Raw genomic sequence first — 26,261 nt, 5'->3', positions numbered from 1 at the left:
CGTGGCGTATCAGGGTTGGCTACCCAGCGGGTACTTAAGGCTGTGGGGAATTCTCCCCGGGGTTGGGGTCACAAGATTAAAAAAAAGGCCTGAATAAACGGCAGAGAGAAGAGTCCGGTGTCGCGTCTCCTTGCTGGTCGAGGCGGTAGCGACACTTTACAACTTTGGTGGGGGGTCCTTTGGGCGGCGGGGGGGGGCTGGGAAGGGTTGAGGAGGGGAAACAATGGAGGAGGCTTCAATGCTTGATAAGAAATGTACTCATTATCTTGCCCATATAATTGTATCCCCTCTGCACAGTATTTTCACAATAAAAAATAAATAAAAATTTTAAAAAAGGATCTGCCATATTTGTGTATCAGCGTAATTAATAATATAAAAGTTTACTTTACAATAATTCATCTTTACATATAAAAATGAATCTCTTTCAATATTCTAATAATATTCTTTACAGAAACAGGGGAAAATTCCTACAATTCATATGGAATCACAAAATACTAAAATAGTGATCCTGAGCAAAAAGAACAATGCTGGGCATATATTTGTTTTAAATTAAACTACCAAGCTATAGGAACACAAACACAATAGTTTCATAAAAGCTGTAAAATAGAATTATGAACCCAGAAACAAAGTTTTGAATTTAAAGCAATCTTATTCTTGGTAAAATGCTAAATAGTATATATTGGAGAAAAGTTTTCTCAAATGATATCGAGAATACTGGATATTTGTAAATAGAAAACTAAAACTGGATCCCTATCTATCACCAAAAATAAACACAAAATGGATCAAAGGTCTTAATGCAAGGTTTGTGACTTTGGGATGAGTAAAAAAAAATATAAAGCAATCACTTTAAATATGGGCATAGGCAATGCTTTTAGCAGCATGTTAATAGCTAAGGAAACAGAGACCAGCTCTCATAATTATATTTCATCAAATTACAAGTATTTTTCACAGCAAAAGGAAAAGTTGCTAGAGTAAAGAGATAGCCTGTTTGGGTGCTGGTAGCTCATTTATGTAATCCTAAACTACTCAAGAGGCTGAGATCTGAGATCATGGCAGAAAATTCCTGTGAGATTCTCACCCTAATTTACTACTCAAAACCTAGAAATGAAGCCTTGGCTCAAAGTGGTAGAGTGCTAGCCTTGAGCAAAAGTGTTCAGAATCAGTATGCAAGCCCTGAGTTCAAGCCCTACAACAGGATAAAAAAAGAAGCCTGCAGAATGTGAGAATTTTTGTCAGCTATTCATGTGATAGAGGATTAAAATCCACAGTAGGCAAATAACTTTAAAAAATAAGCACAAGGTAGGCACACTTGGTCACACCTGCAATCCTAACTACTCAGTAAACTGAGATCTGAGGATTGTGGTTTGAACCCAGTCTAGGTAGGAAAGTCCATGAGCCTCTTATTTCCAATTTACCCCACTGAAAAAAATCTGGAAGTGGAGCTGTGTCTCAAATGGTAGAGCATTAGCCATGGGCTGAAGAACTCAGGGTGAGTGTTCAGGCCCTGAGTTCAAGCACCATTTCCTACACAAACAAATTAAGCACCAAGTAAAGGTGGGGCACTCAATTTGTAGAACAATTAATTTTTGCAAATAGGTAAAAAAACAGTGCCAAGTTCCTAAGTTCAAGCTTCAGTACTGGCACACACATACACACATACTCATGTACACACATGCAACATGTACATACACATGTGCACACACAGTGCAAAAAAGACTGGAGGTGTGGCTCAGAATTATAACACTTTCCTAGAAAGGGTGTCCTTGAGTTCAAACCTCAGTGAAAAATGCCAATATAAAAATATAAACAACAAAATAACAATTGATCTAATAAATGAGTGAACGGTTTTCAAAGGATAAAATGGCCAATAATAGTTGAACATGCCCAAAATCTTTAGCTATTATGAAAATGCAAACAAAAATTAAATTAAAATGCATGACAATAATCAGCAGCAATAAATTCTGGCAAAGATGAACCCAGTAGGAAACCCTATATACATTGTGGAAATGTGAACTACTTCAGGTACAATCAGAAACAGTATGGAGTTTCTTCAAAAACTAAATTTCCAGCTACACAATTCTTGGATATATACCAAAGTAAAGTTATTTTTCCATAGAGATATTGTGTGCAGCCATGCAACCATAAACATACCAATTCCATATGATCTTTGAAGTTAAGCAGTATTGTATGTTAGTACTTGGATAAGGACTCTAGCACACCCATATTTATTGTATCATTATTTAAAATAGCCAAGTCATAAAATCATCCCACTGTCCATCAATGGATCAATGGTTAAAGAACACGTGGAATAACCACACAATTTATTCTATTCTGCCTTAATTAAGAGTGAAATTGTGTCATTTGCAGGGAAATTGATGGATATTGAGGTCATCATATGAAGATTAATAAACCAGACTCGGAAAGGCAGATAACACGTTTTCATTTGGATAGAAAATGGGTGAATAGGGACAGTAGGAAGGAGATAAAAGATGATGATGGGGGACATATATTATTAAAGTATCATATGCACACATACAGAAGTTTCATAATAAGACCCTTATTTTATATGATTAGTATATACTAATTTTAAAAAGGTAAAAATGCAGCTACACATACACAAGAAGAAATAACCTGGGACTCGGGCTCGGTATATATTATAAAGCATATATTTTGCCAATAACATTATTCATTTAATAGTAAATCATTAATAGTTTTCCTTTACTTATTTTGTATTTTTCCTTATCCTGTAACCATTCTCCTACTTGTAGAACATAAGGAAATATCTTAATTTTTTTAAAGAAAGATATTGCAACAAACCTTTGTACATGAATATTCGGATATTTATCTTTTTTTAATTCCTTATAACACATTCCAGGAATTGGAACTGAGCCTGTCATGAAACCTGTAGTAATCCAAGGGTCACCTGGGTTCTTTCTGCATTTTATATCCATATAAATAGATTAGATCAATTCTTCCTCTAATCATTGGAAATTTGCAGGACTCAAGTATTTTCATGAATATGTCTGTTTCTCCAGAGTTATTCTTGTGATTTACTTTATAGGTAATATAAACATCCACATATGTGGCTCTTATTCTGTACCACATTGTGCTGAATATATTATTCTGCTTCTTTCCACATCATTTTATAAGAAAAGTATGCAAGCAAGGCAATTCCTCTTTTATTAGTTTTCTACCTATTATTTACAGAGCTGTAGAGGTGTTTCAAATCTTTATGGATAAGCCTGGCTATAGCTAAGATTTTGGTCTTTAGTTTTGACATGTAAGAGAAGTGTGACAAATAACAGAAGCGTGTCCTTCCAAAAATGTGTGTGTGCATACATGTAAATTTCATACAAAATTTGAGAAAATAAAAAGCCTTATAGAAACACAACTACTTAAGTTTAGTATTATAATTCCCATTCTTGAAAGTATTTTGGCCACTATGCTTTGAAGAAAGGCCTTTCTCCCTTGTTCCTGGTCCTTCCTCTCACTAATTTCTCTTCTCTTTCTCCAATGTTTCAGAAACAAGGAAACAAGGAAAACCTAATTCCTATTTTTTGTACCCATCCTGAAACTTGAACTCAGGGCCAGAGTGCTGACTCTATGCTTTTTTGCTCAATAATAATGCTCCACTATTATTATGTGTGTTCAGCCACACATCCACTTCTGGCTATCTACAGGTTAATTGGAGAGGTTAATTGGAGATGAGTCTCACAAACTTTCCAAACCAGGCTAGCTTTGAACCACAATCCTAAAACCTTAGCCCCTTGAGTAGTTAGGATTTCAGGCCAGCAGTGCTTGGGCTTAATTCTTATTTTTTTTTTAAATTGTATTTTATTTTATTTGAGAACATACTGCAGAGAGGGGCTACAATTACATGGACAAGGTAATGCATAGATTTCTTACAAAGCATTGCAGCCTCCTCCTTTGTTTACCCTTCACTTCCCTTCCCCGCCTCCCCCTCCCCCCACCCAATCTTACCCCCCTCCCCCCACCCAATTATACCCCCCTCCCCCCCACACACCGACATTGTAAAGCTGGTTTTGACATGACATATTGTACTTCTCACTGTTGCAACAGGTCCACCTGAATCCTTAAACGACTTGTTTGTCCCAATCTCCTCCACATGTTATACTGACATCAAATATAGTGAAAGCGGGGGTTACACTGTGGGGGAGGGACATACAAAGCAACAAAGAAATAATCTTATAAATGCGTTAGAAACACATGCATGAAAGAAACGAAAACATTAAAATACATATTTAAGGGTTCATTTTCCTAACATCACATTATCTGACCTTTTCCGCTTGACTCATACCTATACTAGATATTGCAAATAAGGGAAACCATGGGACCTATGCTTCTTTGGGCCTGGCTTACTTCACTTAATATAATTTTTTCCAAACCTTTCCATTTCCTAACAAATGGGGAAATGTCATTCTTTCTGATGGAGGCATAGAATACCATTGTGTATATATACCACATTTTCTTGATCCATTCATCTACTGAGGGGCATCTGGGTTGGTTCCATGTCTTAGCTATGGTAAATAATGCTGCAATAAACATAGTTGTGCTGGTAGCTTTAGTGTGGTCTTGTTTGTAAACATTTGGGTAAATGCCCAAAAGTGGGATTGCTGGATCATAGGGGAGATCTATGTGAAGTCTTTTGAGGAACCTCCATACTGCTTTCCAAAGTGGTTGAACAAGTTTACATTCCCACCAACAATGAAGTAAGGTTCCTTTCTGTCCACATCCCCTCCAGCATCTGTTGTTGTTAGAGTTCTTGATTTTTGCTGTTCTAACTGGAGTGAGGTGATATCTCAATGTTGTTTTGATTTGCATTTCTTTTATGGCTAGGGATGTTGAACATTTCTTCATGTGTCTATTGGCCATCCTTCTTTCTTCTTCAGAGAAGCTTCTCTTTAAGTCTTTTGCCCACTTACTTATTGGGCAGTTGTTTCTTTGAGGATTTGTTGTTGGGTGGTTTAATTTTTTGAGTTCCAAGTATATTTTAGATATGAGACCCTTGTCCGTTGTATGGCTAGTAAAGATCTTCTCCCAATCGGTGGGCTTTCTATTGATCTTGCCAGCTATGTCATTTGCCCTGCAGAAGCTCTGCAATCTTATGCAATCCCATTTGTCCATCCTTTCTTTGATTTGTTGTGCTTCCGGGTCTCTATTCAGAAAACTTCGACCTGAGCCAAGGAGACCTAGGGTTTCTCCTATTCCATCCTGTAAAGTTTTCAGAGTGTCTGCTTTGAGTTCAAGGTCTTTGATCCATTTGGAGTTGATTCTGGTGCAGGGTGATATATAAGGATCTAGCTTTAGTTTTCTACATGTAGTTAATCAATTTTGCCAGCACCATTTACTGAAGAGGCTGTTTTTCTTCCATTCTATTGTTTTAGCTTCCTTATCGAAGATTAGATGGCTATAGGTCTGTAGGTTGATTTCTGGGTTTTCAATTCTATTCCATTGGTCCTGAGGTCTGTTCTTATGCCAATACCAAGCTGTTTTGATTACTATGGCTTTATAGTAGAGTTTGAAATTTGGTATTGATATTCCTCCAGCAGTGTTCGTTCCATTGAGGAACGTTTTTGCTATTCGTGGTCTTTTATTGTTCCATATGAATTTTTGGATTGCCTCCTCTATTTCCTTGAAGAATGAAGGTGGAATTTTGATAGGTATCGCGTTGAATTTGTAGATAGCCTTGGGAAGTATTGCCATTTTCACGATGTTAATCTTGCCAATCCAGGAGCATGGGAGGTTTTGCCATTTTATAAGTTCTGTGTTGATTTCCTTTTTCAAGATTTTAAAGTTTTCATCATAGAGGTCCTTCACTTTTTTGGTTAAGTTAATTCTTAGGTATTTTATTTTTTGTGGGGCTATTACAAATGGAGTTGCTTTCCTAATTTCAGCCACACTTTTCTCATTTTTGGCATATAGAAAAGCCATTGATTTTTGGGGGTTAATTTTATAACCTGCTACTTTGCCAAAGTTTTGAATCAGCTTGAGTAATTTGGGAGTGGAGTCTATGGGATTCTTTAAATACAAGATCATGTCATCTGCAAAGAGGGAGAGTTTTATTTCTTCTTTCCTTATTTGGATCCCCTTTATGTCTGCATCTTGTCTTATTACTGTAGCTAGGCATTCTAATACTAGATTGAAGAGAAGTGGAGAGAGTGGGCATCCTTGTCTTGTTCCTGAGTTAAGAGGAAATGGCTTTAGTTTTTCACCATTGAGTATAATGCTGGCTGTAGGTTTGTCATATACAGCCTTTATTGTATTGAGGAATGTTCCATGGATTCCTAATTTTTCCAGAACCTTCATCATAAAGGGGTGTTGGATCTTGTCAAATGCTTTTTCTGCATCTATTGAGATAACCATGTGGTTCTTATTCTTGCTCCTGTTGGTGTGATGAATAATATTAATTGATTTGCATATATTGAACCAGCTTTGCATCCCTGAAATGAATCCTGTTTGATCATGGTGTATGATTTTTTGGATGAATTGTTGAAGTCGATTGGCCAAAATTTTGTTGAGAAGTTTTGCATCAATGTTCATCAAAGAAATGGGTCTATAATTCTCTTTCTTTGATGAGGGTTATGATGGCTTCATAGAATGTGTTCGATAGTGAGCTTTCTCTTTCAATTTCATTGAAGAGTTGGAGGAGTATTGGTGTGAGCTCTGCTTTGAAGGCCTTGTAAAATTCCGCTGTAAAACCATCTGGTCCTGGACTTTTCTTAGCTGGGAGGTCTCTTATTGCTGTTTCTATTTCAATGCTTGATATGGGCCTGTTAAGCTGGTTTAACTCATCTTGGTTTAGTTTTGGCATGTCAATATTTGCTAGGAAAAGGTCCATTTCTGTCAAGTTCTCAAACTTATTAGCATAATGTTTTGAGAAGTATTCCCTTATAATGTTCTGAATCTTGGTTGTTTCCGTGGTGATGCTTCCATTCTCATCTCTGAGTTTATTAATTTGGGTGTGTTCTCTCCTTTTTCTGATAAGGTTTGCTAAGGGTCTGTCAATTTTGTTAAGTTTTTCGAAGAACCAACTCTTTGTTTTGTTGATTCTTTCTATAGTTTTTTTGGATTCTAATTCATTTAATTCTGATTTAATTTTGATTATTTCTTTCCGTCTACTGGATTGGGGTTTATCTTGCTGCTCTTTTTCAAGGAGGTTTAGATGTGTCATTAAATTGCTAGTTTCCGATCTCTCCAATTTGTTGATGTAGGAGCTCAGAGCTATAAACTTGCCTCTGAGTACTGCCTTTGCTGTGTCCCAGAGGAGCTGGTAATTTGTGTGTTCATTTTTGTTGAATAGCATGAACATTTGAATTTCCTTTCTAATCTCTTCGATGACCCACTCATGATTCAGCAGTGTGTTGTTCAGCCTCCATGTGAAAACGGACTTTCTTTGGTGGCTTTTGGTGTTGAGTTCTAATTTTATTCCCTTGTGGTCAGAGAGAATGCAAGGTATAACTTCAATGTTTCTGAATTTAGACAAGTTTGCTTTGTGGCCTAAAATGTGATCTATTTTAGAAAACGTTCCATGTGCTGCTGAGAAGAACGTGTATTCTGATGCTGCTGGGTGAAATGTTTGGTAAATGTCTGTAAAGTCTAGTTGATCTATGCAGCTGTTTAGATCTGCGGTTTCTCTGTTGAGTTTTTGCCGAGTTGATCTATCTAGTGGGGAGAGTGGTGTGTTAAAATCCGCAACAATTAATGTCTTTGGATCTATATGGGATTTGAGGGAAAGTAGTGTTTCTTTGATAAATTTGGGTGCTCCATTGTTTGGCGAATAGATATTTAGAATTGTAATATCCTCCTGAAGGAGAGATCCTTTAATTAGTATGTAGCGACCTTCTTTATCTCTTCTCACGAATTTTAATTTGAAGTCTATTTTATCTGATATTAGGATTGCAACTCCCGCATGTTTATGAGGGCCGTTTGCTTGGTAGATTTTGTTCCAGCCTTTAACCTTGAAAATATGTTTGTTTTCACTGGCAAGATGTGACTCCTGCAGGCAGCAGATAGAAGGGTCTTGTTTTTTAATCCAATTAGACAGTCTAAGTCGCTTAATTGGAGAGTTCAGTCCGTTAACATTAAGAGATAGGACTGAGAGTTATTTGGGAGTTCCTGCCATGTTATCTGCCTTCTTGGGGGCTGTGAAAGCTGGGTTCTTCCTAAGGTTCTTGAATTCTCAGTTTGGGTGCAGTTTCTTGGCCTTTGTTGCGTTCTTCTTGGTTTTCTATGTGTAGGACATCTTTAAGAATCTTTTGTAGGGCTGGTTTGGTGGAGATGTATTGTTTCAATTTTTCTTTGCTATGGAAGGTTTTTATTTGGCCTTCAGTTATGAAGGAGAGTTTAGCTGGGTACAGTATTCTTGGTTGATAGTTGTTTGTTTTTAGGGCATGGCATACGTCATTCCAGGCTCTTCTTGCTTTGATTGTCTCTGCTGAGAAATCTGAGGTAATTCTAATTGGTTTCCCTTTATAGGTGATTTACCTTTTCTCCTGGACAACTTTAAGGATCTTTTCCTTGGTCTGGGTTGATCCTGTGTGGATTATAATGTGACAGTGGGATGTCCTATTCTGGTCTGGTCTATTTGGGGTACTAAAAGCTTCTTGTATCTGAATAGGCCTATCTTTTTGTATGTTTGGGAAGTTCTCTGCTAGGATCCTGTTAAACAAATTTCCTAGACCATTAACTTCTGTTTCTAGGTGCTCCTCTACACCCATTATCCTTAGATTGGGCCTTCTGATGGTGTCTTCCAGATGTTAGATAGACCTATCATATTTCTTGGACTTGTCTTGGATGGTTGTATGTTCTTTCTCTATAAAATCTAGGCTGTCTTCAATCCCTGAGATTCGATCTTCTGCATGGTCTAACCTGCTGTCAAGACTCTCTACTTTGTTTTTTATCTCTTTTCCTTCTAATTGGTCAGCTTTGATGGCTTCAAGTTCTTTGTTGAAGCTCTGTTTTAGGTCTTGTATGATTTTCTTTACTTCCTTAATTTGGTGTTCAGAGTTTGTTCTCAAATCACTGAATTGATTGGTTATGGTTTCTTTGGACTCCCAATCCTTCTGTTGGGTTCCATTCAGCATTCCCTTTGTGGTCTCCCTGACTTCCTTCAGCTCTTTGTTAATGGATTCCATGAATGCCTTTAGTGATCTTTGTGTATTCTCTACCTGGTCTCTTAATTCGTGAATTACTCTTTGATTAGTTTCCTCCCTTCTGTGGGATTCCTGCAGTTCTCTTTGAGTGTTCTCTGCCTGCTCACGCCATTCCTCCCTTTCTCTTTGAGTATTCTCAAGTTGTTCACGCAAATCCTGTATCAGTTTTTGAGAAGCTTCCTCACGCTTATGATATTCCTGTATAACCTTCTGGGATGCCTCCTCTCTCTCCCTATCACGCTCATACAGAGTCCTTTGTACATTGTCAAACTTCTCATTTATAATGTTTGCTATTAGTGTTTGTAGAGCTATTTGGGAACTCTCCTCTGGATTATTCTTTATCTGTTCTAATCCCTGATTATCAAGGTTGGGAATTGAGATACCTGAATTTGCCATTTTTCTTGTGTTTTTCCAGCTTACTCGGCCCATTTGAGATAAAGATTGCACCAGTTTTGTGCTAGAACACTATCTCAAGGCAACCATCAACCAAAGTTTGCATTTGTACAGTCAATAGTCTACAGATACAATCTAGTTCAACAGATACATCTATTCAACATCAAACGACTATATGTTAAAGGACTTCGAACCGCAGAAAAGAATTTGGAAAACCAGAAATTATTAGGATTAGGGAGAGATGTGGGTAAAAAATGGGAATAGATTGGTGTGGGGAGGCACAGGGAGAGTTAACTATGTCCTAATCACAGTGCAGGAAATGGGTTGGGTAGGATGCAAGTAGAGAGAGAGAGAAAAAGAAGAGACGGAAAGGGGAATAAAGAGAGACCAGAAAAAGAATAGAAACGTAAAAATTAATGTTATTATAGAGGTTAAAAGACCGTCTATTTAGAGAGGAATGTGAATATGTTCAGAGAAGGGGAGGGACATAGAGGAGATGTGAAAATCTTTAAGGATGGGAAAGGGAGAAGAAAAGATCAGAAGTTCAGTAGAGCTAGATAAAAAACAAGAAGATAATTAAGAAAGAAAGAAAAAGAGAAAGAAGACAAGAAAAGAAAGGAAAACTCTCATTCACGTATTCCCAAAATAAAAATTATAAGATGAGAAAAAAAAAAGTTACTGGCAAACAATTATTTTTTCAGAAGAGGCAAAAATTAAAGATTAATAAAAGTTTTAGAAGGGAAAAAATTTATATATATGTATATATAAGGTAACAAAAAACAAAAAACAAGCAAAAAAAAAGAAAAGAAGAAGGAGAAGAAGAAAAAAAAAAGAAAAAAAGAAAAAAAAGTCTTTTGATTTTTTTTTTTTGGGGGGGGAGGAGTCGGAAGAATCCTGTATCTCCCTTTTGTCTGCAACCAGTCTCTTGTTGGAGTCTCTGGTCAGCTTGAGGTCCTGTGGCTTGATTGGTTTCTTAAGTCGGTTGGTTGGAAGAGGCAGAAAAATGCTCCGCTTTACCCAAGATTTTGAGATCCCCCTCCCAGGTTAGTTTTCTGGGAGGGTGGTCTTCTTTGAGAGTCACAAAAGAGGGGGATGTGGTGATGAGGCTAGGTTCTGGGTAGAGTTGAGGCCTTTCAACAAACAGTAGCTTTTCCCTGGGGCTATTTTGTGATAAAGCTCACAGCGCCCAGCCTGGAGCCATTCTCAGGGTTTCTGTTTTTCAATTGATTGTGGTGGCTGCTAGAGGGAGGGGCAGCCTCTGGCTCTGGTTACCCAGTGAGGCAAGGCACTCCGATGGCTGGCGCCTGAGCTGGGTGACTTTTCCCTGGATGGAGCTGAGTCTGGCAGTTCACTTCGCCATTAAGTTCTTGTGACCTGCTAAATGACTCATTTTATTCCAAGGCCTGAGCTGGAGCTAGCAGCTCCTCTGAGCTTTGTCGGTACCCAAGATGGAGATCACCGGTGCTGGGGGGGGAGGGGTGGCCTTCCCTCCTCTGCTCCCTGAGGAGTGAGGATGTCGGGCTTGTACTCACGCCGAGTCTTGGATCCTGGGTCGTCTCTGGTCTGCAAACAGCAGGATGAAGATGTTCGCTCCTTGTCGGTTCTTGTTGGTGTTGAGTAGAATCCGCTCGTCCGCTGCGTCTGGCTCCTTCGTCCCCGACTCTCTGTGTCTCAGGTATGACTCCGCGGAGGTGGTCGCCGCCGTGACCCCGCCGCCGGAGCGGCAGCTGATGCGTTTCCTTGGCTTCCCCTCTCTTGTCTAACTCTCTGTCCTGTGATAGCACACTTGGTGTGATTCTCTGGCTTAGGACTGTTCACTGGAATTCTAAAACTACTTTCTATGCGAGAGCTTGTTCAGATTCCAGCTTCTCCGCCATCTTCCCGGAACTCTAATTCTTATTTTTGTATGCAAATATATTCTAATTTATTCTAGTTTATTCCCCAGTGTCTCATTTCTTTTAAAAGTTTTGAAAGTCATAGCAATACATTTATAAATTTAAGTTTCTGTTTTTTCGAATTATTTTTGTTTTATTCGGTCATGGGGCCTGAACTCTCAGCCTGGGTGCTGTTCCTCAGCAATTCAGCTCAAGGCGATCACTCTGCCACTTGAGCCACAGTGCCACTTCTGGTTTTCTAGTGGTTTATTGAAAATAAGAGTGTCACGGACTTTTCTGCCCAGTCTGCTTTGAACTGTGATCCTCAGATCTCAGACTCTTGAGTAGCTAGGATTACAGGCATGAACCACCAGCGCCCAGCTGTTTGTTTGAATTTTTGACAGTTTTTATCTTCCTTCATAGACTTAGTCTACCGAGAGAAAAAAGAATACTTTCATTTTTCCAGGATACCCATTTTAAATGTCCATAAATATTTTCAAATTGCCCTGTAAAAAATGGATTGAACTATCTGTCAATGCCACAAAGAATATATAAGAATGTTGATTCTTCATTACAAATCTCATTTGTCTTTGTTGTTTTTGCTAGTATGTTGAAAGAGAAATAATATTTTATTATTTAATCTTTGTTAGTGAATTGAGTAAAAACTTTTTAAATATTTGTTAGTTTTTCTGCTTTACTCTATACATTGCAGTATACTGAATCTATGGTATACTGTGTAGGAATGAACTGCTTTACTCTTTACATTGCAGTATACTGAATCTATGGTATACTGTGTAGGAATGAAGAAATGGACCTTTTACTCATTTCAGGCTTGTGAACAATCATGGAGCTATTAGAAGTTAGAATATCATTAGGGACCAGAGTCATAAAGGGAATTTATAACTTCCTTGATCTACTGAAGTTACAAGCTTTACAGACAGGTCTCAAAAGAAGTACAAATGGTAAATATATCAGTTAAAAAAGTACTCAAAATCCTTAGCCATAAAAGAAATCCATATCAAAACACTGATATTGCGTTCTACTCCAATCGGAATGATTACCATGTGAGGAAACAGTAGCTCACTCCTGAATACCTAGTGAATGTGTAGGCAGATCTGGGAAGCATGACTCAAGTGCTAGAGTACCAGACCACCAAGGGCAAGATTTTGAGTTATACCACAGTACTGCCAGAAATTAAAAACAAAAGTATGGACATCATCAAGAAATTAAGCAACAAAAGATACTGGAAGTGTTATGGGGGCTGCTGATGAGTATATAAATCATTAGCCCAGTCACCATGGAAATCAGTATAGTGGGTCCTCAAAAATTTGAAAGTAGAACTATCACATTACACTTCCATCTCACTCTTAGTCATGTAGAATGAGTTATCATTCAATAATAAGAGTAAAAATTGTCATTTCAAATAAAATGGGATAGAGTTGTACATTATTATGACCTGGGAGCAAGACAATCCATCCCTGAAGCATGGTTAAAGGTGACAAAGGAGGGTTTTTTTGTTTTTTGTTTTTGTTTTTTTTCGGTCGTGGAGCCTGAACTCTGGGCCTGGGCACTGTCCCTCAGCTCTTCAGCTCAAGGCTAGCACTCTACCACTTGAGCCACAGAGCCACTTCCAGCTTTTTCTTCTTATGTGGTGCTGAGGAATCGAACCCAGGGCCTCATGCATGCAAGGCAAGCACTCCACCACTTAGCCATCTTGTCAGCCCAACAAGGGAGTTTCATTGACATTATTTACACCAGAATGGAGGCCCATGACTACCTTGTCCTGGGTTAGCTACCCAGAACCAAGAGCAGCCTCAACCACCAAACTTCCAAGCCTCCAATGGACAGCCCAAACCTTTATGATTATGATTATTGCAAACTTCCAAACCTCCAAACGAGAAGGCTTTTCCTTTTTCCTACTTCCTCCTTCTCTGCATGCCTTTCTACCCTCCACAGGCCTCTCCACATGCCCCTTTCCAGGCCTTATACCTCCCCTCAGCCCTTTTGAGAGGCCTATCGCTTCTCCAAAGGCCTCTGATCCTGTGCAGGCCTTACCCTGTTCTGCTTTGGTACGTGTCTCTTGCCATCTTTCTCTCCAACGTCTCTCTCCAGCTGCCCCCGGTCCCAGAGCCTCCAAACACGCAGCCTACATATAGGCTATGCCCCTCCCCCACTCCAACGGCTCCCAAGGTTTCAACCTCCACTCATGGCCCCACCAAGCCACCCACTGTCCAGAAGCTTAATGTCCCTGCCTCTTCAGTGGCCCGGCCCTCAGGAGAGTGCTGTCAGCATAGGGCAGGCTTCAGTCCCAATGGTTAGTACATTATTATATTGAGCCATATAAGCCATAGTCAGAAAGACAAATTTCACATTTCTACTCAGAAGTAAAATCAGACCTAAAGAAAAATATGACATTATTGTAAAAAGGAGACTGTGGGAACCAATGGGAGAAAAGGAGAAAAGAAAGGGTGATGGTGGGCGAATATAGTTAAAACATATTACATGTATGAAAATATGTATCATAAATACATAAATCCAATACAACTCTTAAAAAGTGGGAATGGTAAGATGAATGTTACGAAAGAGTAGTCTCAATGGTGAAATTGATGAAAGTGTGTGTGTGTGTGTGTGTGTGTGTGTGTGTGTGTGTGTGTGTGTGTTTGTATACATTCTTTTTTTTTTCAGTCATGGGGCCTGAATTCTGGGCCTAGGTTCTATATTCAGCTCAAGGTATTCAGCTCAAGGCTTGCACTCTACCACTTGAGCCACAGCACCACTTCTGTTTTTCTTCTGCTTATGTGGTGCTGAATAATCAAACTTAAGGCCTCGTGAATGCAAGGCAAGCACTTTACCACTGAGCCACCCTCCAAGTCTAGATCAAAGTATATTAGAAACACATCTAGAAACATCAAAATAAAATTCTGTTCCAAAAATAATTTTCACCAAAAAGCATACAATCTATTATAATAATAAGAATGGTTGGTACAACTACACTAAAAATGCAATTGCTAGAAATGAGTGTGTCTACTTTCTTCTAATATATTTCTATATATGTGCATATTTATATTCCCTATATATGGATGCTTTACTGTCTATATGATAAATTAACTATTAAAATGGCTTATGCTTCAAATATATACATGTTACAGATTATAGAATAATAATTAGTAATGTGGGAATATAATTAATATAGTAGTGACAAATCAGCTTATTAAACTAATAAAGGATAGTACATTAAAGACCAAAATATACATAGAAATGAATATGAATATAGACAAAATGCTGACAATAGAAATAACAAATAAAAATATATTTGGAATAGAAACATCAACATATTTGATATGTACATTATATTGCATTTGATCTATTAGTGATTTCTTGTTTCTTTCATGAATAAATACAAACAGATAGAGACATGCATAGCTAATTCAGGGCTACTTATAATTTACACTCTTTTCTTTGGGATTATATGTCTTGATGTTGATTGATATTTTAATAATTGAGATTTTAGAGTAAATTTGAAAACAAATAGGTAAGTGCTTTTTATTTATTTTCTTTTCAAATATCATGGATTGTCTCATATATTGGATTATGTAAATGAACTTCAGAATTACCAAGATTGCATTAAGATATTGATTAAACGTTTCCCTCAAACCCATATAATAATAGAGAAAATATAAGAAACTAATTCATTTATTCAGACATTTTTCATGTTTGTCAGTGATATTTCATTGTTTTCTTTGTATAAGGATTTTGTGTATTATATTTATTCCTAATTTTTATTACTAGCATGAGAAGCACTTTTAGATTAATTTTTAAATTGGGATATATTAGTTATGTAAGAACACAAATGACTCTTGTATGTTGATCTTTTAATATAGTTTATTAAATTCTTATTAGTTCTAAGAATTTTTATACTTATTCTATTTCATACTATAGACAGACAATTATAAATCTCATTCTAATGTTCATCATTCCAATATTAACATATTTTATTTGTGTTTTATTATTGTATTTGCTACAAATTATGGATCAATGTAGAAAATTAGATGGAATATTTGTATGTGACAATTGACAATTTGCTTAAATTGTCCTGCTTCCAATTCCTTATTTTTTCCATAAAAAGTAGTGAACATTGTTTTCCAGTTTCACTTTTAATTTTTCACTTTTAAACATTTTGGTGGTTATTGGGCTATTACTATTCTCTACTAAGTAAGTTTCATTCCTTTCATATTTTCTCATGTACTTCCATGAAAATTTACCTTATTGAAAAATTTAGTATATTTTTGAAAATAATTCCTCTATAGTAAATTCCTAAGTTTATTATATTTGTTTTTCCCTGATAATTTCTTATTTTATTTTATTTCTAGAAGACATGTGTATATGTTTGTCATGCTATATCTAGCTATAATCTTCATGTTTTATATTAATTTACTACAATCATTTGTTGCTTTCTTGCCTTTTAACTGTTATATTTTAATTTTATTGCTTCCAATATATAGTTAAGGTTATGTATATATTTATCTACATTAATTTTGTTTCAAGACTATGATTTGAAGTGCAATGATTTCTTAGCTTCTTACATGTATATTGTTCTGTATGTTTTTACTTATTCTTCATGCAACTTAATTAGAACATTATTTAAAATTTTGAATTGTCTCTCGTATTGTAAGACAGTTTTTGATTTATAGTTGATTCCCTGAAGTCAGTGAAAGCAATACCTTGCATATTTCCTACTTTTTTGTTTTATCGACCATTCATTTGGAAGTTAGTACAGGAAAATATTGTTTAAGTACTGTGTGAAACTTTCAATCTACCATATGCTTACAAAGGAGAAGTTACTAAGACACGAACGTACGAAATAGACTTTGGTAGAAATGGTATCATCAGACCAATGTTCCTGATGAGAAGAAACAATGTTTGGAGAAAAGTTAAGGCCTATTTTAAAAGTTTCAGGATAGTTTCATAGGCAACTACACAGTCTGAATGTCCAATTCCTAGAGAGAATGAAAAGTAGTTAAGTCCAACTTTTTCATTGATTATTTTTCTCCTTGGTCTTTTTGCTTATTTTTGATATGACAAAAAAGAGCAAGAAGCCATTGTGTCTTTAGGCAGTATCATAGAGAATGGTTAGAGAGATATTGGACTTCTGGTCTTTGAAAGAATAATGTGATTAGAGACTTAGATTCCATAGAAAAAGATGGCTTAATAACCTGACCTACATCATTGGCAACACTTTATTCTTCAAAATTTTTATCCACTCACCTTCAGAAGGCAAGAAGATAAGAAACCAATCAGATAACAGCTGTAAAACAGATTTCTAACAGTTTCCAATTGTAGGAACAAATATCAGAATCTATAATCCTACATGAGGTAGCATTCCTAGCTGGTCCACAGGCTTTCACTAGGACTCCTGATATTAAGGTTAAAACTTCAAGAATGAAGGCAAACCAAGAGTTTATGTAATCATGCAAACCAGTAACACTAGAGTCCAAATTCCATTTAGGAGATTGGTCCTAGAAAAATCTCTGGAGACAGATAATCACATTTATAACTTCCACAAATTTCAAAGAAACATCACAATTCAACGAAAAGCAAATCAAGTGTAATGAAAACAACACATTAACTTGAAGTTTGGAATGGCTCATAATCCTATTTACTCAGGAGTTGGAGATCTCAGTATCTCAGATGGAAGCCAGCTTGGGGAAGAAAATATGTGAGATTCTTAATTCCAATTAACCACCAAAAATCCACACCTGCAAAATGAAATCACAAAAATAAAACAGAAGTGGAGCTGTGGCTCAAGTGGTAGAATGCTATGCCTTCAGCATAAAAGCACAGAGACACTGCTGAGACCCTGATTTCAAGCCCTAAACAGACAGACAGACAGACAGACAGACAGACAGACAGACAGACAGACAGACACACACACACACACACACACACACACACACACACACACACACACACACACACACACACACAAAGGCACATCACCTTCAATAGAAAATTATGGATGTCATGTTTGGGATTTAAAATATTCCCAACAGCCATGTGCCAATGGTGTGGTCACGAGCTGGTGGTAACAGTGGTAAGTGTGGTAGACACTAGAATATAGAGTGCAGTTAAAAGCAGTAGATCATTTAGTGTGTGGGGTAAATTGGGATCCAAGTTCTGCCTCTATTTTTCTCTGCTTTCTAGCATCCAAGAGATGAACAGTTTCCCTCTAATCATAATGCAGTTGTCTTTTTCTAGGCATAAAAGTAGCCAGGTTAAGCACCTATAGGTTAAAAGTTCTGAAATTATCAGCTAAAATAAATATTTTATACTTCTAATTTGATTATTTCACATACTTTGTCACGGCAGTGTAAAATTGACTAGTAAAAATGGACAACAGAAAAAGTTGTACTGGAAATCCAAATATTTGTACATTATCCCTCTATTTTGAAATGATTGAAATTATCCTTAAAAGTAGTTTTGCATTTTCCAAACTCAAAAAAGCAATAAACTCTAATACAAGAAACACAGTAAATTCCAACTAAATAATGTAAAAGTGAAATCATACATCAACTAATAACAATATTGCTAAAACTAATATCAAATAGATAAATCTTAAAATAGCTTGAAAAACGGTGGTCTATTCCTGTAATCTCAGCTATTGGGAGGTGGAGGCAGGAGAGTTCAAGGTTGGCCTCAGCAAAAGGCTCGCACGGTTCTAACTGAAAAGAAAGTGCATCTGGATTTGCACCTCAAGTAGTGGAGTTGCATGCACAGAATTTGTAACACCTTGCATTAACTCTCCAGAACTGCATAAAGGAAAATAAAATTTAGGAAAAGACTCACCATCTTCAAACCAGTAGCAATTAAACAGAACATTGCAAAGCACTGTTGTGAGTAATTAAAGAAAGCTTACATAATTAAAGGGATAATAAATTGGAAGACTTTTACTGTAAATATGTCAATTCCCCTCAAATTTATCTGTAGAACTAATGCAAACTTTCCCCAAACAAATTCATATAGTATTCGTGTGTTTGTCAAATTGAAAAACTTACTCTAAGAGTATGTTATTAGAGATGCAGAATATTCAAGATAATCTTCAATGAAATCTGAATGATTTACACAACTGGACATTTATTTTTCACTTTATAATAATAACATTTTGGGGGGGGGAGGTATTGATTCTGGGGCTTGAACTTGGGACCTAAGCACAGTTACTTAACTTTTTTCTTCAAGGCTAGTGCTCTACCACTTGAACTACAACTCTGCTTTCAGCATTCTGGTGGTTATTTGGAGATAAGAATCTCAAGCAAGATCTTTTCTGGGTAGGTTGGCTTTGAACAACAATCCTCAGATTGTAGCCTCTGAATAGCTAACATTGCAGCTGTGAGCCACCAGTGTCCAACATGAATACCATATCTTTTATTTCTAATTTTCAAATATTTTACTATCCCTTAGTAATATATAAAGGAGTTGCCATTCAATAAAGAAGTTCAGGAATACAATGTGTACTTCTCAATGTCATTCTTTCCATCAATCTTACCTATCCCTTCTAATCCATCCCCTCCCTCATTTTCTTAATTTTGTAGACTATACACTGATTTTTTCTTCATTCTCCCTCCACCCTTTCTGGTTTTCATTTCTCTACACCCCTCTCCAGGATCCCACTCATTTCCTGGTGTTTATTCTGTTGAATTATGATTTTTGCCCTTCTAAGAAATTGCATTGTTTGAGTTCCTCTCTAAATCTTCCTTATTTCAGTTAATACATTTATGTACATTTGCAAAAGGGAACATTTTTACACTGCTGTTGGGAATGTAAACTTTCTCAGCTCATTTGGAAAGCAATGTGGAGGTTCCTCCAAAACCTAAACATACAACTACACTGTGATTCAGCAATTCCTTTCCAAAAGATCATTAACCTGGGTAGAATAAAGCCACCAACACAACCATGTTCATTGCAGCACTATTCACAATAGCCAAGGTTTGGAGTCAGCGCAGATGCCCTTCAAAGAACAAATGTGCCAAGAAAATGTGAGATATACATACAATGGAATTTTACTCATCATTACAAAAAATGATATTTAATCATTTGCAAAGAAATGAAAGCACTTGGAAAAATTAGTTAAGTGAAACAAATCAGGCCCAGAGAAATGGGAGTTACATATATCTCTCCTATGTGGAAGCTATAATTGGTTTATAAACATATTAACACTTAATTATGCATATATCAGTAAAAAAAGAAAAATTCATTCAGGAAAGTGTGCTAAACTGCATATCCAAATGAAGCCTACTCTTTCCTTTAATAGAAATATATTATGGCCTAAATATTAAGTGTAATATAAAGCTTGAGGAAGGAATTTTAAAAATTTTGGAATCTGCATATTTCTAAAGAAAATGAATAATAAATTTGGCTTTTTGAGTCTTACCTAAAAAAAATCATTTCTTATAACAATATATCAAAATATTTCCCCCCTGCTCTCTGAAGTTTTGCATGAATGTGCTGCCCTATTTTGAATTTGTTTGTATAGTACAGAGACAAATTGAGATATAGGTATAGTTTAATCTTCCATATGTCGATATCTAACTTACTTGCACCATTTCTTTTGTAAAGACTATTTTAGAGAGTGTATTTTAGGCAACTTTGAGATGTGTATTTATTTCTAAATTATGTATACTGTTCCACTTAATTCCGTGTAGAGTTTCAGAGAAGATGCATAGTTTTCTTTTCATTTCTTGTGGCTCTGAGGTATGCTTTATAATCAAGAATAGTTATGCCTCCAACTTTTTTTTGCTAAATAGAGCTATTGATTATTTTATTTTCCAAATTAATTTTAGAAAATTTTTAGTTCTGTAAAGAATGTTATAAACATTTTATGGAGATACATTTACTGTATAGATCATTTTTGGAAGTATGAATATTTAAAAGGATTATTTCTTCTGATCCATGATGATGAGTTGTAAATCTTTAATGTTTTCATTTTTGGCAAATTAATTGATTCATAAAAAATCTACTCATTTAAGATGTGAATTTTATACCCTACTAATTTATTGAATTCTCTTATGAATTTTAACTGATATTTGGAGGCCACTTAGATTTTTATATGTGTAAAATCATATAATCAACAAACAAGAATGAACTGAAATCTTCATTTCCTACTCATATACCTTTAATTCCTCTTAATTTATCTGATAAACATTTCTAGTAATGTCCTAAATTAGAATAATGAATGTGGATGTCCTTCTTTTGTTTATAATATTAGAAGAAAGGTCTTCAATTTTTCCCTACTAGAGATGATATTGGCTAGGGGTTTGATATGTGTGTGTGTGTGTGTGTGTGTGTGTGTGTGTGTGTGTGTTTGTGTGTGTGTGTGGAGAGAAAGAGAGAGAGAGAGAGAGAGAGAGAGAGAGAGAGAGAGAGAGAGAGAGAGAGAGAGAGAGAGACTTTATTATGTAGAATTGTCATCATTCTCTAATTAAGATGCTTGTGGCCCTTTAGTATCATAAATAGATTTAAGTTTTACAATTATTTTTTCTAAAGTCATTGAGATGTTAATTTGATTTTTTGTATTGTCTACATGTTTTTTATTTTTAAGATACTGTACAGAGGGGTCACATTTACATGAGTAAGGTAATGAGTACATTTCTTATCGAGAATTGTTACCTCTTCCTTTGATTTTCCCTAATATCCCTTTCCTTCCCACCTCTCCAACTCCTCCCCTCCCTATAAGTTGTAAAGTTCGTTTTCAACATCTCATTGTTACAATGGATCAAACTCTATCCTTATTTCAGTATTTTGCTTTTTCCCTTCCCCTCCCCTAATTAGAAAAAAGGTATATGCAAGTTGCAGAGCACTGACATCAAATACAGTGAAAACAGGGGTTGTACTGTGGGGGAAGAATATTAAACAGAAAGAAAAAAAATCACATTGTACCTTTTAAGTATGTTAAAAAAACAAAAGCAAGAAAGAAAAAACCACTTGTGTCCCTATCTTGGGGGTCCATTTTACTTAACATCATTTTATATGGTCATATATACGTAGCTTTTGACCTTTTCTGCTTGTCCTAGATTTATAGTAGTTATTGCAAATAAGGGAAACCATGGGACCTATGTTTCTTTCGGCCTGGCTTACTTCACTTAATATAATTTTTTCCAAGTTTTTCCATTTTTTTGTCCATCTGGGTTGGTTCCATAAAGTGGGATCGATGTGTCATAGGGGAGATCTATGTGGAGACGTTTCAGGAACCTCCATACTGCTTTACAAAGTGATTCAATGAGTTTACACTCCAACCAACAATGCAGTAGGCTTCCCTTTTGGCCACATCTCTTCCAGCATCTGTTATTAGATTTCTTGATTATAGCCATTCTAATTGGGGTGAGGTAGAATCTCAATGTTGTTCTAATTTGCCTTTTTTTTGTCAGTCATGGAGCCTGAACTCTGGGCCTTAACTCTGTCTGTCAGCAATTCAGCTCAATGCTAGTGCTCTACCACTTCAGCCACAGCACCATTCCGGCTTTTTCTTCTTATGTGGTACTGAGGAATCATACCCATGACCTCATGCATGCAAGGTAAACATTCTACCACTGAGCCACTTTTCCAGCCCTTGCATTTCTTTCATGGCTATAGTAGTTGACCATTTCTTCATGTGTCTAATGGCCATTCTTATTTATTCTTCAGAGAAATCTCTAAGTTTTTAGCCCATTTGTTAATCAGGCAGTTGTTTCTTTGAGGATTAGTTGTTGTGGGATTTCATTTTTTGAGTTCTAAGCATATTTTAGATACAAGATACCCATGTCCAATTTTTGGCTAGTGAATATCTTCTCCCAATTCGTGGGTTTTCTTTTGATCTTGTTAGCTATGGCCTTGTCATGCAGAAGCCCTGCAGTTTAATGCAATCTCATTTGTCCAAACTTTCCTTGATTTGTTTAGTTTCTGGATCTTTATTTGGAAAATTTCAGCCTGTGACCCCAGCCCTAGAGTTTCTTCTATTCCTTCCTATAATATTTTCATTGTGTTTGCTTGACTTCAATGTCATTGATCCATTTGGAGTTGATTCTGGTGCAGGGTTATATATAATAATCTAGCTTTAGTTTTCTACATGTGTTTAATCAATTTTGCCAGCACCATTTACTGAAGAGGCGGTCTTTCTTTCATTCTATTTTTTTAGCTCCCTTAAAAAAATATGAGGTGGCTATAGGTGAGTGGGTTAATTTCTGGGTCTTCAGGTCTATTCCATTGGTCCTTAGCTCTGTTCATATGTCAGTACCAAGCTCTTTTGAATGCTATAGTTTTGTAGTAGAGTTTAAAATTTGGTATTGATATTCCTCCAGCACTGTTCTTTTGATAAGGCATGCTTTCGCTATTCGGGGTTTTTTATTGTACCATATGAATTTTTGGGTTGCTTCTTCTATTTCCTTGAAGAATGGGGTTGGAATATTGATAGGTATTGCATTAAATTTGTATACTGCCTTTGGCAGTATTGGTATTTTAAAGATGTTAATCCTCCTAATCCAGGAACATGTGTGGTTTTTACACTTCCTAAATTCTGCCTTAATTTCTTTTTTTATTTTTAGGTTTTTAACGTGTTCATCATAGAGGTCTTTCACTTCTTTAATTAACTTAACTCCTAGGTATTTTATTTTTTGTGGAGCTATTACCAACGGAGTTGCTTTCTTTATTTCAGCTGCTCTCTTCTTGTTGGCATAGAGAAAAGCTGTTCTTTTTTAATGGTTAATTTTTTACCCTGCTACTTGTCCAATGTTTCGAATCAGCTCCAGTAATGTGGGAGCGGAGTCCATGGGATCCTTTAAATACAACATCATATCATCTGCAAAGAGGGAGTATTTTATTTCTTCTTTCCCTTTTTGGATTCCTTGTATGTTTGGATATTTTCTTATTGCTGTAGCTAGGCATTCTACTACTAAATTGAAGAGAAGTGTAGAGAGTGGCCATCCTTGTCTTGTCACTAAGTTTGCAGGAAATGGCTTTCTTTTTACCATTAAGAATAATGCTGGCTGTAGGTTTGTCATACACAGCCTTTATTATATTTTGGAATGTTCCAGGGATTCCTAGTTTATCCAGCGCCTTCATCATAAAGGGATGTTGGATCTTGTTAAATGTTTTCTTGCATATACTGATATGATCATGTGGTTCTTATCCTTGCTCTTGTTGATATGATGAATTTTTTTAATTGATTTCCTTATATTGAAAGAGATTTGCATCCCTGAAATGAATCCTGTTTCATCACGGTGTATGATTTTTTTGATGAGTTGTTGAAGTTGATTGGCCAAAATTTTGTTGAGAAGTTTTGCATCGATTTTCATGAAAGAAATGGGTCTATATTTCTCTTTCTTTGATGAGTCCCTTCCTGGTTAAGTGATGAGGTTTATGCTTGCTTCATTGAAAGAGTTTGGTAGTGAGTTTTCACTTGCAAGTTCATTGAAGAATTAGAGAAGTATTTGTATGAGTTCTGCTTTGAAGGCCTTGTAGAGTTCAGCTGTAAATCCATCTGGTTCAGAGCATTTCTGGTGTGGGAAGTCTCTTATTTCTGATTCGGTTTCGATGCTTTAAATGGTTCTGTTAAGTTCACTTAAATCAGGTTTGTTTAGTTTCACCATGCCAATCTTTGCTAGGAAATCGTCCATTTCTTCCAGAATCTCAAATTTATTAGCATAAATGTTTGAGAAGTATTACCTCATAATGTTCTGAATCTTGGTTGTTTCTGTGTTGTTGTTTCATTCTTATCTCTGAATTAGTTTATTTGGGTGTGTTCTTTTTGTTTCTGATAAGGTTTACTAGGGGTCTAACAAGTTTATTAAATTTTTGAAGAACCTACTCTTTGTTTTGTTAATTCTTTCTATGGCTTTCTTTGGTCACTACTTCATTTTATTCTGATATTATTTTAATTTGTTTCCATCTACTAGATTTGGGTTTCGTTTGTTGTTATTTTTCAAGGAGCTTCTAGTGTCTCATTAAATTGTTGGTTTCAGATCTCTCCAATTTGTTCATATAGGAACTCAGTGCTATAAACTTGCCTCTGAGTACTGCCATTGCTGTGTTCCAGAGGAGCTGGTAATTTCTGTTCTCATTTCTGTTGAATATCATGAACATTTGAATTTCCTTCCTAATGTCTTCCTTGATCCACTGGTGGTTCCACGGTGTGTTGTTCAGCCTCCACGTGTTAAATACTTTCTTTGGCGGCTTTTGGTGTTGAGTCCTAATTTTATTTCCTTGTGGTCTGAGAGAATGCAGGGCATAATTTCAATCTTTCTGAATTTGGGCAAATTTGCTTTGTGACCTAGAATGCTGTCTATTTTAGAGAATGTTCCACGTGCTGCTGAAAAGAACAAGTATTCTAATGCTGTTGGGTGAAATATTCTGTAGATGTCTGGTAAGTTTAGTTGATCTGTGCAGTTGTTTAGATCTGAGGTTTCTCTATTGACTGTTTCTTGGATTGATCCATCAGGCAGGGACAGTGGTGTGATAAAGTCCCCAACAAAGTCTTTGAATCTATGTAAGATTTAAGGGAAAGTAATGTTTCTTGGATAAATTTGGGTACTCCTTTGTTTGCTGAATAGATATTTAAAATTATAATAGCCTCCTGAAAGAGAGATACCTAAATTAGTATGTAATGACTTTCGTTATCTCTTGTTGCTAATCTTGATTTGAAGTCTATTTTATCTGATATTAGGATTGCAACTCCTGCATGTTTGTTTTTGTGGGCAAGGTATGTTACTTGAAGGCAGCAGATAGAAGGATCTTGCTTTTTTATCCTACTAGACAGTCTATGTCAATTAATTGAAGAGGTAAGTCCATTTATATTGCGAGTTAGATCTGAGGGGTGTTTGATAGTTTCTGCCAGGTTATTCACCTTCTTAGGGACTGTTCTAACAGAGTTCTTCCTATTCTTCTTGGATTCTCTGTTTGGGGCTTTTTCTTGGCTTTTATTGTGCTCTTGTTTTTCTATGTGTAGGACATCTTTAAGTATCTTTTGTAGGACTGGTTTGGTGGAGATATATTCTTGCAGTTTTTCTTTGCTATGGAAGATTCTTATTTGACCTTCCATTATGAAGGAGAGTTTAGCTGGGTACAGTATTCTTGGTTGATAGTTGTTTGTCTTTAGGGCATGGCATACATCATTCCAGGCTCTTCTTGCTGAAATCTGAAATCATTCTCATTTTTTCCCTTATAGGTGATTGATTTTTTTCTTCTTGACAGCTTTAAGGATCCTTTCCTTGATCTGAATGGGTACTTTGTGGATTATAATGTGATGGTAGGATATCCTGTTCTGTTCTGGTCTATTTGTGCTTCTCGTATCTGAATGGGCCTGTCTTTTTGCAGGATTTCGAAGTTCTCTGCTAGGATCCTGTTAAATAAATTTCCTAGACCATTGTCTTCTGTTTTTAGGTGCTCCGCTACACCCATTATTCTCAGATTAAGCCTTCTGATGGTGTCTTCTAAATATTGAATAGATCCATCATATTTCTTGGATTTGTCTTGAATATTTGTCTGTTCTTTCTCTATAATATCTAGGCTGTCTTCAATCTCAGAGATTTGATCTTCAGCATGGTCTAACCTACTGTCAAGACTTTCTGCTTTTATTAAATTTCCTTTCCTTCTAATTGATCAACTTTGATGGCTTCAAATTCTTTGTTGGAGCTTTGTTTTAGATCTTGTATGGACTTCTTTGCTTCCTTAATTTGGTTTTCAGTGTTCATTCTCAAATCCCTTAGTTGATTGGTTATGGTTTCATTGAACTCCTTTTCCTTCTGATGGGCTCCATTCAGCATTCTCTTTGTGTCCTCTCTGGATTCCTTCAGCTGTC

This window comes from Dipodomys merriami, unplaced genomic scaffold (genome assembly GCF_024711535.1).
Source record: "Dipodomys merriami isolate MVZ:Mamm:240054 unplaced genomic scaffold, mDipMer1.0.p SCAF_3, whole genome shotgun sequence".
Classification (NCBI taxonomy): domain Eukaryota; kingdom Metazoa; phylum Chordata; class Mammalia; order Rodentia; family Heteromyidae; genus Dipodomys; species Dipodomys merriami.
The sequence above is the reverse complement of the archived record's forward strand: the minus strand, read 5'-3'. Positions refer to the sequence as shown.